Source organism: Schistocerca americana, chromosome 7, assembly GCF_021461395.2.
Source record: "Schistocerca americana isolate TAMUIC-IGC-003095 chromosome 7, iqSchAmer2.1, whole genome shotgun sequence".
Taxonomy (NCBI): domain Eukaryota; kingdom Metazoa; phylum Arthropoda; class Insecta; order Orthoptera; family Acrididae; genus Schistocerca; species Schistocerca americana.
The window spans coordinates 477407450-477422571 of NC_060125.1; the positions used below are offsets into that span (position 1 = coordinate 477407450).

Below are 15122 nucleotides of genomic sequence, written 5' to 3' on the forward strand. Positions count from 1 at the left end.
GCTCCTACATGCACCAGGAACGAGACAAACGACGCTAACACTTCAAGATTGTCTTACTCCTTTTCCCACTTGTAATCGGTTGTCACTTCTTCCCTCTTATCCACTGATGTCTTTTGAATTAAATGTAATTAATTCATAAGTAGTCTAGTTTGCCTATTCACTCTGTTTTCCCTCATTTTAGTTGCAAACATAGCCTGAACCACATTGTCAGATGCCTTTACCAAGTCTATACAACATGTATATAGGTCTCTTCCCTTTTCAATAAACCTCTCTCCCAAAATTTGCAAGAGTGCAATTGTATTTCTTGTGCATGCATTTCGTCTAAAACCAAATTGCCTCCTACATTACCTTCGCACCTCTTTTGTTAACGATTCTTAACGTAACTTTTGCTATATTTGAAGTGAGAGTAATTGTCCTGAGCTTTTATTACGGTTTCGTAAACATTATTCGTTCATTATCTGCTGCCCTTGGATCTAAGCCCACCCACTTTCCCTGATATGTAGGTGGTACAAACATTTTTGGAGTTTTTTATTTTACTTTATTTATTTATTTACTGTTCCGTACCGCGCGACTGCTACGGTCGCAGGTTCGAATCCTGCCTCGGGCATGGATGTGTGTGATGTCCTTAGGTTAGTTAGGTTTAAGTAGATCTAAGTTCTAGGGGACTGATGAGCACAGATGTTAAGTCCCATAGTGCTCAGGACCATTTTTTTTACTGTTCCGTGGGACCAAATTAAGGAGAAGTCTCCATGGTCATGGAACGAGTCAATACATGAAATTATAACACGATAGTAGAAACAGATAAAATGAAATACAAGAAACGTATTCAGGCGACAATTCGTAAGTTCAAATGGTTCGAATGGCTCTGAGCACTATGGGACTCAACTGCTGAGGTCATTAGTCCCCTAGAACTTACAACTAGTTAAACCTAACTAACCTAAGGACATCACAAACATCCATGCCCGAGGCAGGATTCGAACCTGCGACCGTAGCGGTCTTGCGGTTCCAGACTGCAGCGCCTTTAACCGCACGGCCACTTCGGCCGGCTCTTAAGCTTAAATACAGAAAATCAACAATGTAACACTGGAATTTTATTAATTTTTCAGCTCTTCCAGGAGCTCCTCGACAGAATAGAAGAGTGAGACAGAATAGAAGAGTGAGCCACGAGGAAACTCTTCAGTTTAGACTTAAAAGTGTTTGGGCTACTGCTAAGATTTTTGAGTTCTTGTGGTAGCTTATTGAAAATGGATGCAGCAGAATACTGCACTCCTTTCTGCACAAGAGTGAAGGAAGTGCATTCCACATGCAGATTTGATTTCTGCCTAGTATTAACTGAGTGAAAGCTGCTAACTCTTGGGAATAAGCTAATATTGCTAACAACAAACGAAATTAAAGAAAATATTTACTGTGAGGGCAATGTCAGAATTCCCAGACTATTGAATAGGGGTCGACAAGAGGTTCTCGAACTTACACCACATTTAGCTCGAACAGCCCGTTTTTGAGCCAAAAATACCCTTTTTGATTCAGAAGAATTACCCAAAAAAATAATACCATATGACATAAGCGTATGAAAATATGCGAAGTAGACTGCTTTTCGTGTTGAACTGTCACTTATTTCAGATACTGTTCTAATGTTAAATAAAGCAGCATTTAGTTTCTGAACAAGATCCTGAACATGGGCTTTCCACAACAGCTTACTATCTATCCGAACGCCTAGGAACTTGAACTGTTCCGTCTCACGTATAATATGCCCATTCTGTCTGATCAAAATATCAGTTCTTGTTGAATTGTGAGTTAGAAACTGTAAAAACTGAGTCTTACTGTGATTTAGCATCAAATTATTTTCCACAAGCCACGAACTTATTTCATGAACTACATTATTTGATAATGTTTCAATATTACACACAAGATCCTTCACTACCAAGCTAGTGTCATTAGCAAACAGAAATACTTTTGAATCACCTGTAATACTAGAAGGCATATCATTTATATAAATAAGAAACTGCAGTGGCCCCAGCACCGACCCTTGGGGAACGCCCCACTTAACAGTGCCCCATTGGGACTGAACATCACTACCACTCTCAATATTGCGGAGAATTACCTTCTGCTTTCTGTTATTAAAGTAAGAGGCGAACCAATTGTAAGCTACTCCCCTTACTCCATAATGGTCCAACTTTTGCAGTAATATCTTGTGGTCAATACAGTCAAAAGTCTTCGTTAAATCAAAGAAAACGCCTAGCGTTCGCAACCTTTTATTTAATCCGTCCAAAACCTCACATAGAAAAGAGAATATAGCATTTTCAGTTGTTAAACCATTTCTAAAACCAAACTGTACATTTGACAGCAAATTATGTGAATTTAAATGCTCCAGTAACCTTGTATATGCAACCTTCTCGATAACTTTAGCAAACACCGATGGCATAGAAATAGGCCTATAATTGTCAACATTATCCCTGTCTCCCTTTTTATAAAGTGGCTTCACTACCGAGTACTTTAAGCGGTCAGGAAACCAACCACTTCTAAAGGAAAAGTTACAGATGTGGCTAATTACTGGGCTAACATGTATAGAACAGTACTTCAGTATTCTGCTAGATACCCCGTCGTATCCATGAGAGTTCTTTAGTTGCAAACATAGCCTGAGTTGTTTATTTGACGTGCACCATCCCTGAAAGATTGTGTCGTCATCGTGGAAACGCCCTGCACAGTTAACAGAACGTAATTGTCATTGAATATGTAGCGATGGAAACACAAAATGACTGATACAGTGGTGCTCAAATACAGAAACGTGTTATTTTATCAATGTAGCTTCAGGATTTTAAATTATGTATTTCAATTTAAATGAGGAAAATGGGGTTACTTTCAGACGGTGAATGCATCTGGTCACATGGTATTTGCACTTGAATATGTTACTGCGATTCCATAGATTTTTAATGATCATTTTTCTTATGCTAAGTGTTATAAATGTCTTTTATGTGCGGAAAGAATCGTAAAATTTTTCTCTAGATATGCTCGGGGAATTTACTGCTAAATACCAGTCGATAAAGTATTGGGCCAGAGGTAGTGCCAACGTGTAATACAGGGAAGAAAGAGATGTGCGATTGTGGCATTTGTCTTACAACCAAGGCGAATCGCAAGAAAACCTTGGCTACCACCGAGGGATTGGAACTTTATTAAATTTCGGGGCAACACACGCATGGGTACAACTTTTTTGTCTGTGAAGTATGACAGTGTATTTGTTTATGTGAATACATAGCAAAGAATGTTACTGGCACCGCGTGTACGATTTACCTGAGCTCCTTGATTACTCGCTTCAGTATGTAACGCCGGAAATGCATATACTCCTATTTCCATCTATTGTACTATTATTTTTTTTCCTTGTTTTGTTACCTCAAGATATGACATTTCTGTCTCTTTATATATTGTAATTGTTTTACTGTTTGTATATATATATTTATGCACTCATGTCGATGTATAATTGGTTTGTTTCGTAAATATTATTTGTATTTTTACGCTGGGTCTTGCCTAGGGAAAACTGCTATCGAACGATTACGTCGATAGGTCGTGTGACGAATCAAAGTGTGTAGGATCTTTGGTAGTGTTAACTCTGCCGCGTGGAGCGCGGGCAGAACAGTGAGAGTCTGGCGGGAGTAGCGAGTGGAGCAGGTGTTGTGTGACGCTCCCGCGAGTTGCCGCGCTTTCGGGGTTTGGCAGTATGTAATTGCGCTCGACTCGCGATGATAGTTTCTGACATGGTGTCGCGGACGGGAAGCATTAGCTGGCGCACATCAAGAGCCCGTTTCGCCTGGTGACCGTGTCGAGAAGAAGGCGCGCCAACATCCAGCTTCTGCAACAGCGACGGCCGACAATGAGTGACTGTCGCCACCTCCTCGATCGACGGCTTCAAACCTTCAATCAACCAACAAGGAAGACTAAAAGCACGTAAAGTTTCAGAACTGTATGGCAGACCTCAGCTTTTCAAATTGTTCCATTTGCCTCGCAAAATTACAGCAACTTAGCATGAACCTTTGTTGCTCATTGTCCCAATTTCATTGCCAAGCAGGGTCCCTTCCTTTTCCGAAATGAACCCGAGTTTCGTTGAAATTCAGACGCCAGCATTAAAATAATATAACTAGATTTCACTGCTTTAATTTCAAAGTTCAGTAGCTGGCTACAATATTTAGGTTACACGAGCACAAATTTAGAGTGCGAGTTTTGTTAGCATATTTTAGCTTACCTGTGACTGCAGCTCAGCTTGGTACGTACTAAATTTTACTATTGTTAATAGTTCAGAATCATTTAATTCAAGTTCAAAGTTAAATCTCTTGTTTCTAAATTGCGTAGAGTCAAGTTGCTTTTGAAATGATTGTTGAGGTAGTCCAAGACTAACCGTATTTTACTGGATTTCGATGTGCTTCAGAAAGAAAGCTCACTATTAACTTCAGTCACTAAATTAACTTTCGATTTTCCGGTTTTATTAATTCTTTTGCTAAATTAAGTCAGAGTGTAGCGAAATTTATTACTTCTGACAAACTTTCAGTTTTCACACTACACGTGTCAACCTTCAGTTGCCACGCTTCTAGTGTTAATTATATGTATAATAACCTTTCTTTTTCAGTTACTATAGTAATTGTCCTTAGGACTGGCGACCGTGATTTCCCCCAAATCTCAAATATCTAATTACCGCTAGTTAATTGTTAACGTAACGGCCGCACATTTACTTTCTTTATTAACTTTACCCCTTTTCAAAATTATTTTCCACCAGTTTCACTTGCATTTTTCCTTTCATTTAGATGTAACCCTTTCCTCCCTCTTTACCGATAGATTAACTTCGGTGACGATTGCTTTTCCCAAATTTCCATTAGGTACACGCGGTTTAATTTTTCACTGTCATTAAGGTCGATAAGTGAGGGGGAGGTTACACGTGGCGACCTGGTGACAGGACAATCTTCGGATTTGAGGTTGTTCTGGACACGAATTTTGCATTGTGCAAATCTCGTAACAAAGTACTGGTTACGAAATGGTCGATACGTCAGCGAGAATATTCGTGTGAGGAATCCTAATTAGAGTTGAGATTTGGCAGTTATATTGAAAATTATTAAAATGAGTGAAGGCAACAACTGCCAAAATTTGGTAGACTTGGATACGGAACAATCGGTCGAACAGTGGGAAACGCGCACCGCGGTACCCATTGTTCAGGGGCAGGCGGCTAGCATGAAAGACGCGACCGGCGAAACGCAACAAAGAGCAGAAATGGAATTCCAAACTTTAGAAAATGTTTCGGAATCAGAAGTGAAAATCAAATCTGAATCCCTTGATGACGAATACGGGGGGACAATTAAAGAGGAAGCCGCTACGGAAGTAAAACCGGTAGTTTCCGGGAATTTAACTGATTTATTGAACGTTTTGATTAACGAAATCAAGAGTCAATCGGTCAAGCAAGAAGCTCAGTCTGAAAAATTTGAACGGATGCTAGACAATCAGAACAAAGCTATTAACGTTGTTAACAACAATGTTGGAGTTGTTAACACAAAAGTTGATAAAATCAAAGAAGATATTGTTGTAATTAATACCGAAATCGGTAATCTCAAACAGGAAATGATAGGCGTTCAGGCGGAAATTGCGAGCATAAATACTCGTTTTAATTCTGAAATTAGCAGAATCGAGAAAAGTGTAGGAGAATCAGTTGCTCCGATCATCGAGAATAAGGTGACGGAACAAATTCAATTAGTGAAAAAAGAGGATCAAAAGAAGGCGGAAACTTTAAAGGCTTTAGTATCCGAAGTAGATACCAAAGTGACGAAGCAGGCTAATACCTGCGAAGAGAAAAAGAGGGAAGTGGAAACGCTTGCGACAACCACTTGCCAAGTGATTACGAGGGTGTCGGAATTAGAAAGGAAACTTGACGAAAAACAGAGCTATGTGCCAATCTGTGCACATAGTTCGGAGTTGTTGACGAAAGAGGAGCGGTTCGACCCCTTGAAAAAAGGCGGTATACACCCGACGGATTTCATTAAAAATTGTGAAAGAGCTTTACCCAGATCATGGACTGATGAGAGAAAAATTAATGCGATTATTGATGTGTTGGCTGGTGATGCCAAGCGTTGGGGCTTAAACCTCAACATTACGAACCTGACTTTTGACGAATTTAAAAATTTGTTTCTGGCTGAATACTGGTCAGAGCAAAAACAGCAAAGTGTCTGGCGCGAATTTGTCGTATCGAGGCCTTTCGATGCGAATTCGCGCGGTTCGATGAAGGAGTTTTGTGAGGGCTGGATCCGCAAGTTGGAATATTTGCGTGACCGCCGCTCGGAATCCGAAATAGTCTGGGAACTCTACAAGAAGCTTCCAGATGATACAAAACGATACGTAGGAAGCAATTACAGGACAATCAATGATTTCCTGGAAAGAGTGGAGGACAAGGACAATTGGCGCAATAATCGCGACAGTGGCAGAGGCCGTGGTAACAACAACGGGTACCACAGCAACCACAACAACGATAACCACGGGAATAATGCATACCGCATCCATGGCAGCAATAACAATAATGGTTCGGACCGTAATAACAATCGGTACAATGCAAATAATAACAGGAATGACGGAAACCAGTATCATACTAACGTGATACGGGCTTCACAGAATAGTAATAACGCCAGAGGGTGTGATCAGCCGCCTCAGCAGCATCCGGGGACTGTATCTGCTGGGACGAGACAGGGAAACCATTAGCCGCGCCGGTGAGGGGCCGACCGGGCGTGGAGAAATTTTGGCGGCCCAATAACAGTAGAAAACTCAGGTGTCGTCGTTATGAAAATTCCGTATGGAATAATCAACGGCGGGAGAGTGTGCCAGTGTTAAGAGAAAGGAGTGCGCCCACAAGTAGTAGATCAGCTGTATACACGGCAGTAGAAGGTACATTCACTGTCTGTGAGAACAATTTAAGTAGTGTTCCGGAAATCGATTATAAGGTGCCAGCTGTAATACCCACAGCGGAACTGGAGATTGAGTTTAAGAATGATTCGCAATTGTTGAGAGAAGATCAGATGTCGGATAAAACGTCCGTCATCGAGCGAGGGGATGCAGAGAGGGATGAGGTCTGGTTAAGGCAGTTCGGTCGCTTATACGACGAACTAAGAGATTATAGGGGCCTGTACGGGAGAAGTATTTATGGAGAGCGCGGGCAGAATTTGCCGCGTCTCGTCCCACAGGAAGATAGTATTTGTGAAGTGATTGAAAGTTCTGGCCCTAACCGGCAGACTTTACCAGAAATAGTTGATGTTAATGGGGAGCACGAGCAAGATTCGTCGTGTTTCGTCCCGCAGGAGTTAGATGTTGAAGTAGTAACGGAAAGTTCTGGCCCTAACCGGCAGACTTTACCGAAAATTATAGTGACAGAAGTAGCCGACCCATCCGACGCGAACATCCAGTTTAAACATTGCGAGAGTACTAAGGAGAAAGATTACGAAAATTTTAGTGATAGCCGGACACGATTGGTAGAAAAGCACGTAGATTACAGCGTGTATGAGGTTAGAGCTGACGTTATACGGTCAGACGGTAGCAGTGTGGGTTGCGCAGATCCAGAGGAAGTAATTTCAGATGCTACTGGGCACATTCTTCCAGGTAGATTGGCAGATGAGATCAATCTGACCAAAGAGGAACCAACGAAGGTGACAATTAGTGAATTGATAGCAAAGCTACACTCACTAGTTGACGAGTTACAGGAAAAGGTTTCGGTATTGGAGGCGACGCTACAGACTAAGCCTCAGGACAAACGTGTTGAAATTAAAACTGTATGTGAACAGAGGCTGAAAAAGCCGCCAGATAAACCGGATTTAGGATCAAAGCCGGATGGTTTTTTCTGGAATGACCTGGATATAGACGAGGATTTATTGTGGGAAAATAAAGAAACAGTCAAGGACAAGTGTAGACAGATAGTAGTGTCTGTTAATATGCACGGCCTACAACTAAAAGTGTTGATTGACACCGGTGCAGAATTGAGTGCTGTATCTGGGAAAATATTAGAGTTACTGAAAGACAGACCTGGCATCGTAGTTATGCCAGTAACAGGAGTGAAAATTATCGGTGCTACTGGGAAGGCCAGTAAACCGGTCACAAAACAGATTTTTGTCAACTTCGAGATATGTGGGGCACGATTTGAACAAGAGTTTGTCGTCGTGCCAGACTTAACTACGGAAGTAATTATCGGGTTAGATTGGCTGTTAAAGTACCGTGCAGTGATTAACTGCGAAAGCAAAACGTTGACATGTACGTCCCAAGATAAAACAATAGTAGTTAGTTTTGACGAGGCAGGAGACGGTGTGCATAGGCAGTACCAGCCTATACACATTGTTAACTGCCCGGATGGTATTGACGTAGGTATGAATCTGAACTACTGTAATGTGAAGAATCTCGGCATTGACAATAATGTAGAAAGTGAATTGGAAAGTATTGTAGACGGTGTGTCAAACGTAACACACGAACAAAGACGAGGCCGACTTTCCCGTACCTATTGCCATCACAACCATAGGGCATGGGGCAAATATGTAGCAGTATTTGAGAGAATTATGAACACCTTGAGACATGAATCTACGGGATTTTCTCCAGAGGAAATCCTGTTGGGTGACAGAAGTACAAGTTTAGTGGAAGAGATAATCAAAATCCCTCCACGGATTGACATTAGTATTGGTGTGAAAAAGGAAAGTTTGCGAGAAGTAATGAAGCTAAAAGCCGATGCTCGCATACGTCGTCATGACACTAAAGCGCGTTTTGATTAATCAATTTAATTTTAATCAATTTAATCATGATCTAATCAACTGAAAAATCCAAGCTGCTAGTTTAAGTTTTCAGCTGAGTCACAGTAGATTAAGCAACGTAAATATGATTTTGTAACTAGCTGTAAGATTTCATGAATATGTGTTTTACTAGTCATTGCCGATGTACTTAGACGCTGTTTTAAGTTTCAGGCTAGTACATGCGTGTGATGATGGACAGTGTTGAGTTATCCACTGTGATAGTATTAAGGGACTCCTTGAGATTACTCGGGAGTGAGTTTTTCCTAAAGAATTCAGTGAAACGGACGTTCTGGAAACGCCGTCACAAGGGCGAGTGAGATCAAGCGTGCCGCACACGCGGGCGCAACAATACTGGCGAGGCGAGCCGCTGTCGGCTCTTGTGCCGCTGTTCGCTCTTGTGCCGCTGTCGGCATTCTTTGTACTTGCGAGTACGAAAGGCGGAATAGTTTTTCTTCCCGGACAGCTGATGTGAAAGAATTCTGCTGTCAATATTTATGTTTTTTTCGAGCTACTGAATATTATTTTCTTGTTTAGCGTTAAGTGGAATCTCATGACGAGATATTAATTATGAAAAGGTTATGTAAAAATGTGTATTCTATGTAATTAATTATTAATTTGCGTATTTTGATCTACCTGTTTTTATGACCATGTACTCTGATTAATTTTGCAAATAGTATTCCATTTCTCATAGTGTTACGAATTTTAATGATTTTGGAATAGCTAAACCATTTTCTATATCTTCTATGAATTTTAATATGTTGTCGACCTGTTTTATTTTGTGCAAGATGACAGAGTGGAATAAGATTAGGAGTGTCCCCACTCAATTATTATGGTCTAAAAATTGATTTATGATTAATTAGACGAATGCTAAATTTTGTTGATGTTTTGAGCATATGCATTTCCGCTGTTTCTTTTTTGGGACATTTTCTGAGTCTGTTTACGTTACACGAACATCCTCAGACAATGTGGGGCACGTGTAACGCCGGAAATGCATATACTCCTATTTCCATCTATTGTACTATTATTTTTTTTCCTTGTTTTGTTACCTCAAGATATGACATTTCTGTCTCTTTATATATTGTAATTGTTTTACTGTTTGTATATATATATTTATGCACTCATGTCGATGTATAATTGGTTTGTTTCGTAAATATTATTTGTATTTTTACGCTGGGTCTTGCCTAGGGAAAACTGCTATCGAACGATTACGTCGATAGGTCGTGTGACGAATCAAAGTGTGTAGGATCTTTGGTAGTGTTAACTCTGCCGCGTGGAGCGCGGGCAGAACAGTGAGAGTCTGGCGGGAGTAGCGAGTGGAGCAGGTGTTGTGTGACGCTCCCGCGAGTTGCCGCGCTTTCGGGGTTTGGCAGCATGTAATTGCGCTCGACTCGCGATGATAGTTTCTGACATGGTGTCGCGGACGGGAAGCATTAGCTGGCGCACATCAAGAGCCCGTTTCGCCTGGTGACCGTGTCGAGAAGAAGGCGCGCCAACATCCAGCTTCTGCAACAGCGACGGCCGACAATGAGTGACTGTCGCCACCTCCTCGATCGACGGCTTCAAACCTTCAATCAACCAACAAGGAAGACTAAAAGCACGTAAAGTTTCAGAACTGTATGGCAGACCTCAACTTTTCAAATTGTTCCATTTGCCTCGCAAAATTACAGCAACTTAGCATGAACCTTTGTTGCTCATTGTCCCAATTTCATTGCCAAGCAGGGTCCCTTCCTTTTCCGAAATGAACCCGAGTTTCGTTGAAATTCAGACGCCAGCATTAAAATAATATAACTAGATTTCACTGCTTTAATTTCAAAGTTCAGTAGCTGGCTACAATATTTAGGTTACACGAGCACAAATTTAGAGTGCGAGTTTTGTTAGCATATTTTAGCTTACCTGTGACTGCAGCTCAGCTTGGTACGTACTAAATTTTACTATTGTTAATAGTTCAGAATCATTTAATTCAAGTTCAAAGTTAAATCTCTTGTTTCTAAATTGCGTAGAGTCAAGTTGCTTTTGAAATGATTGTTGAGGTAGTCCAAGACTAACCGTATTTTACTGGATTTCGATGTGCTTCAGAAAGAAAGCTCACTATTAACTTCAGTCACTAAATTAACTTTCGATTTTCCGGTTTTATTAATTCTTTTGCTAAATTAAGTCAGAGTGTAGCGAAATTTATTACTTCTGACAAACTTTCAGTTTTCACACTACACGTGTCAACCTTCAGTTGCCACGCTTCTAGTGTTAATTATATGTGTAATAACCTTTCTTTTTCAGTTACTATAGTAATTGTCCTTAGGACTGGCGACCGTGATTTCCCCCAAATCTCAAATATCTAATTACCGCTAGTTAATTGTTAACGTAACGGCCGCACATTTACTTTCTTTATTAACTTTACCCCTTTTCAAAATTATTTTCCACCAGTTTCACTTGCATTTTTCCTTTCATTTAGATGTAACCCTTTCCTCCCTCTTTACCGATAGATTAACTTCGGTGACGATTGCTTTTCCCAAATTTCCATTAGGTACACGCAGTTTAATTTTTCACTGTCTTTAAGGTCGATAAGTGAGGGGGGAGGTTACAAGTAGCAGACGAACTATAATATGGGACTACAGATCATCTTTACCTGGGAGGCAAATGCTCTGTTGCTTTCGTGACTTGTCGCTCCCTACACGATATCTCACTGCTAGTAGTATTTTAGCAAAGAGGCACTGTAAATTGCGTCAAATTACATGTCGTGTCATTCTGGCCCCTGTTATGTAATGTACGACACTTGGGAACTTTATAGCAGAAATCAGTTCATACAGTATTTCGCCATACATTGCTCATAATTCACTTTTATAATTTCTAAAAGTTATTTATTTAACTCCTGCAGCACGATTCGCAGTGGACTGTAGTAAGAATCCGTTAAATAACCCGGGAAGGGGGAAATTTATACGTGGGCAGTTGGCGCGTTGACTGGTTTATGTGTGTGAAACGCGATAAGGGGTAACACCGGCGGGTGGATTATCCGCTGCCGCATCACGCGCTCGGCCGAATTCACAAATATAATAACCGATGACGTTGAACCTGTCGGCAATAAACAAAAAAAAAGCACAAAAAAGAGAAGGAAGTGCCAAAAGCGACCGACATGAAAATAGCGGGCATAACCGAATTAGGGCCCCTGGCAAAATTGATTGGCGTAACTCGGTTCCCGCGGAAGCGAGTGTTTTGAACTACCGACTGTTGTTACCGTCAAAACAGAGCAGCGGTTGGTGGTCGGCGTCAGGAAGCAAGGCTGCTTCCTTCCCGAGCGGTCCACGGACGTTACCGATGTTAACATGGCGTTACAAACTCTGTCAGCACGTTCTGTTCCATGTAGTCGTCATCTCTGTCGCTTAACTCGCAATTCTTAGCACCCCTCATTTTCTATTGGCAAATTACGTGGTTCCTTTGTACTGCCGATTGCACTCCCAATCCTTCCACAATGCGAGCCTGTCTCTGAAGATCTCATTGTAGGCTGGTCCTTGAACTCTTGTCTGCTGAGCTCCTGTCCCTTTCCTATTTCCGCTCAGCTACAGCCGCTCCAGGCCATACCGACAGATGAGGTGACAGAACAGCTGGAGCTCGTCGTAGTTGCCAAATTCACCGCTAAAGACTGAGAAACTGTTTCTACACACACGCTCCTTACAGATCATAATTTCCTCAGCAGCTTGTTTGTGGAGTGGTTAGAACACAAATACCGGAATTGCGAGTGTATGTGTGTGCATTATGACCAAAGCTACGTTTTTCTTCATGTGACTTACATCGTACACTGACGAGGCAAAGGAACTGTTACACCTGACTAATATCGTGTAGGGTCCCCGCGAGCACGCACAAGTGCGCCAACACGACGTGGCATGGACTCGACTTATGTTTGAAATAGTGCAGGAGAGAATTGATACTATGAATCCTGCATGGCAGTCCATAAATCCGTAAGAGTACTACGGGGTGGAGACCTCTTCCGAAAAGCACGTTGCAAGGCATCCCAAATATGCTCAAATAATATTCGTGTCTGGTGAGTTTGGTGGCCAGAGTAAGTGTTTAAACTCAGAAGAGTGTTCCTAGAGCCACTCTGTAGCAGCTCTGGACGTGCGGAGTGTTGCATTCAAATAATGCTGGAGGGAACTGACATCATGAATCCTGCAGGGATGTCCATAAATCAGTAAGAGTACGAGGGGGGTTAGAGCTCTTCTGAACAGCAGGTTGCAAGGGATCCCAGATACACTCAAATAATATTCGTGTCTGGGGAGTTTGGTGGGCAGCGAAAGTGTTTAAATTCGGAAGAGTGTGAATGGGGGCACTCTAGCAATTCTAGACGTGTGGGGTTTCGCAGAGTACTGCTGAAGTTGCCCAAGTCCGTCGGACTTGGGCTCTACCAATGTTGTGGGACTCGAAATTGAAGCGTCACCCATCCACCAGTGTCAGCCCAGTTTGCAGGTGAATATAAGTTTAATTTAGTTTTTGTTTATGTATTTTTGTAATATTTGTAATGGTTGTGAATTGTCTAAAGTTTTGTATTTATTTTTTATGTTTCATGTACGGAGAGGGCGGCGCAACGAACGGAGACAGCATCTTCGCTGCCGGGACCAGAGAGAAAATTGCTGGCCACTATACGTCGCGGGTCGACAGCCAAAGAGCAACAGAAGATCCTGAAACCGAGTTGTTGCGTCGTGCTTCCAAAAATTGAAAATTAAGAATTTGTAATGTTTCTACAACAATGACGTCATAGAAAGTTTAATCATGTTGTAAATGTTCAGTCCTATCTTGTCAAGGCTCAGGTTCACGTCTATATGTAGGAAGATAATAATAAACTAGTGGATGCACTAAAGTTTAAATACGTGTTCCGAGAATTTATTTATGAAGAATTATGTTACGTAATTTATTTGACAAGATTATTAATTTTTGACAGCGTTCTTCGCGAGTGTGATTCTTGAAAGTTTATTCAGTGTAGTTCTAAGATTTATTAAAGCAGGTCACTTGCATTAATATAATTTCTGAGGAGAAACAAACGACATCTAAATTGAAAAAGTTTGCGCAAACCAATTGGACTGAGTGACGTAATTCTGCGCATACGAGTCAAATGATGATGTTTTACAGTTTCGTTCAAGAACCATTTAGAGACAATTTAAAAAGAGTTTAAATGATTTTGAAATGTGTTGTAACTGACGTAGGTGACGAAGTCTGCACATGGTCATATGTCAAAAGAAAATCATTTATACAAAACTTACGTCGTTACACTACACCAACTGAGCTACCGAAGCACGACTCACGCCCCGTCCTCGCAGCTTTACTTCTGCCAGTAGCTCGTCGTGAGTCGTGCTTGGGTAGCTCAGTCGGTAGAGCATTGCCCGCGAAAGGCAAAGGTCCCGAGTTCGAGTCTCGGTCCGGCACACAGTTTTAATATGCCAGGAAGTTTCATATCGATGATGTTTCGTTGAATGGTTCGCACGCTGAAATCTGCCGCAATTTGGGAAGTGTTGTCACGCTGAATGGTTCTCTTCGGTCGTCGTTGGTCCCGTTTTTGCAGGATCTTTTACCGGCCGCCGTGATGTCGGAGTTTTGATGTTTTACCGGATTCCTGATATTTATGGTACACTCGTGAAATGGTCGTACGGGGAAATTCCCACTTCATCGCTACCTCGGAGATGCTGTGTCCCAACGCTTGTGCGCCGACGATAACACCACGTTCATACTCACTTCAATCTTGATAATCTGCCATTGTAGCAGCAGTAATCGATCTAACAACTGCGCTAGATACTTGTTGTCTTATATAGGTGTTGCCGACCGCCATGCCGTATTCTGCCTGTTTACATATCTCTGTATGTGAATGCACTTGCCTATACCAGTTTCTTTGGCGCTTCAGATTAGTTCGCGTGGTAGTGGCTCAGTGATAATACTACTACTTGACGACGGCGCAACACGCATCTCTTTTAGTATTGTGGTTGAACGTTCCGTCCGGTTTGTCGTCTCTGAGCTACAGAGATGAGCGCGAAGACCCTCTTGTGGCACTTACGAGGAGAACACGGTTAGTGTCATAACCTGATTTCCCACAAACCATGTTCAGCGGAGGAGGAGTCGAAATAAGCAATCACGTGTCAATGCTTATCGGTAGATACTCGACTGTTTATGATAAAACGGCGATCAAAGTTTTAGATGTAATTTAGATACATTTCAGAGCGTGCTGATCTCAGCCGAAATGGTGGTGCAGTGCCAAGTGTCCAGGCCTCTCACTTTTTGCGCCACGTGTTGGAAATACTATATTGTTTTTATTTTATTTTATTTTTCATTTTTGTGCCCATGTCCGTAGAAGTTATTACA

The 15122-nt window shown here is 41.6% G+C and overlaps 1 non-coding gene across 1 annotated transcript; it reads left to right on the plus strand.

Annotated features, from left to right (window-relative positions):
* Window positions 1-14121: 14121 nt before the first annotated feature.
* Window positions 14122-14195, plus strand: Trnas-cga. Its single transcript has one exon. It is a non-coding gene; the product is annotated as a tRNA-Ser (tRNA).
* The last annotated feature ends 927 nt before the right edge of the window (window positions 14196-15122 follow it).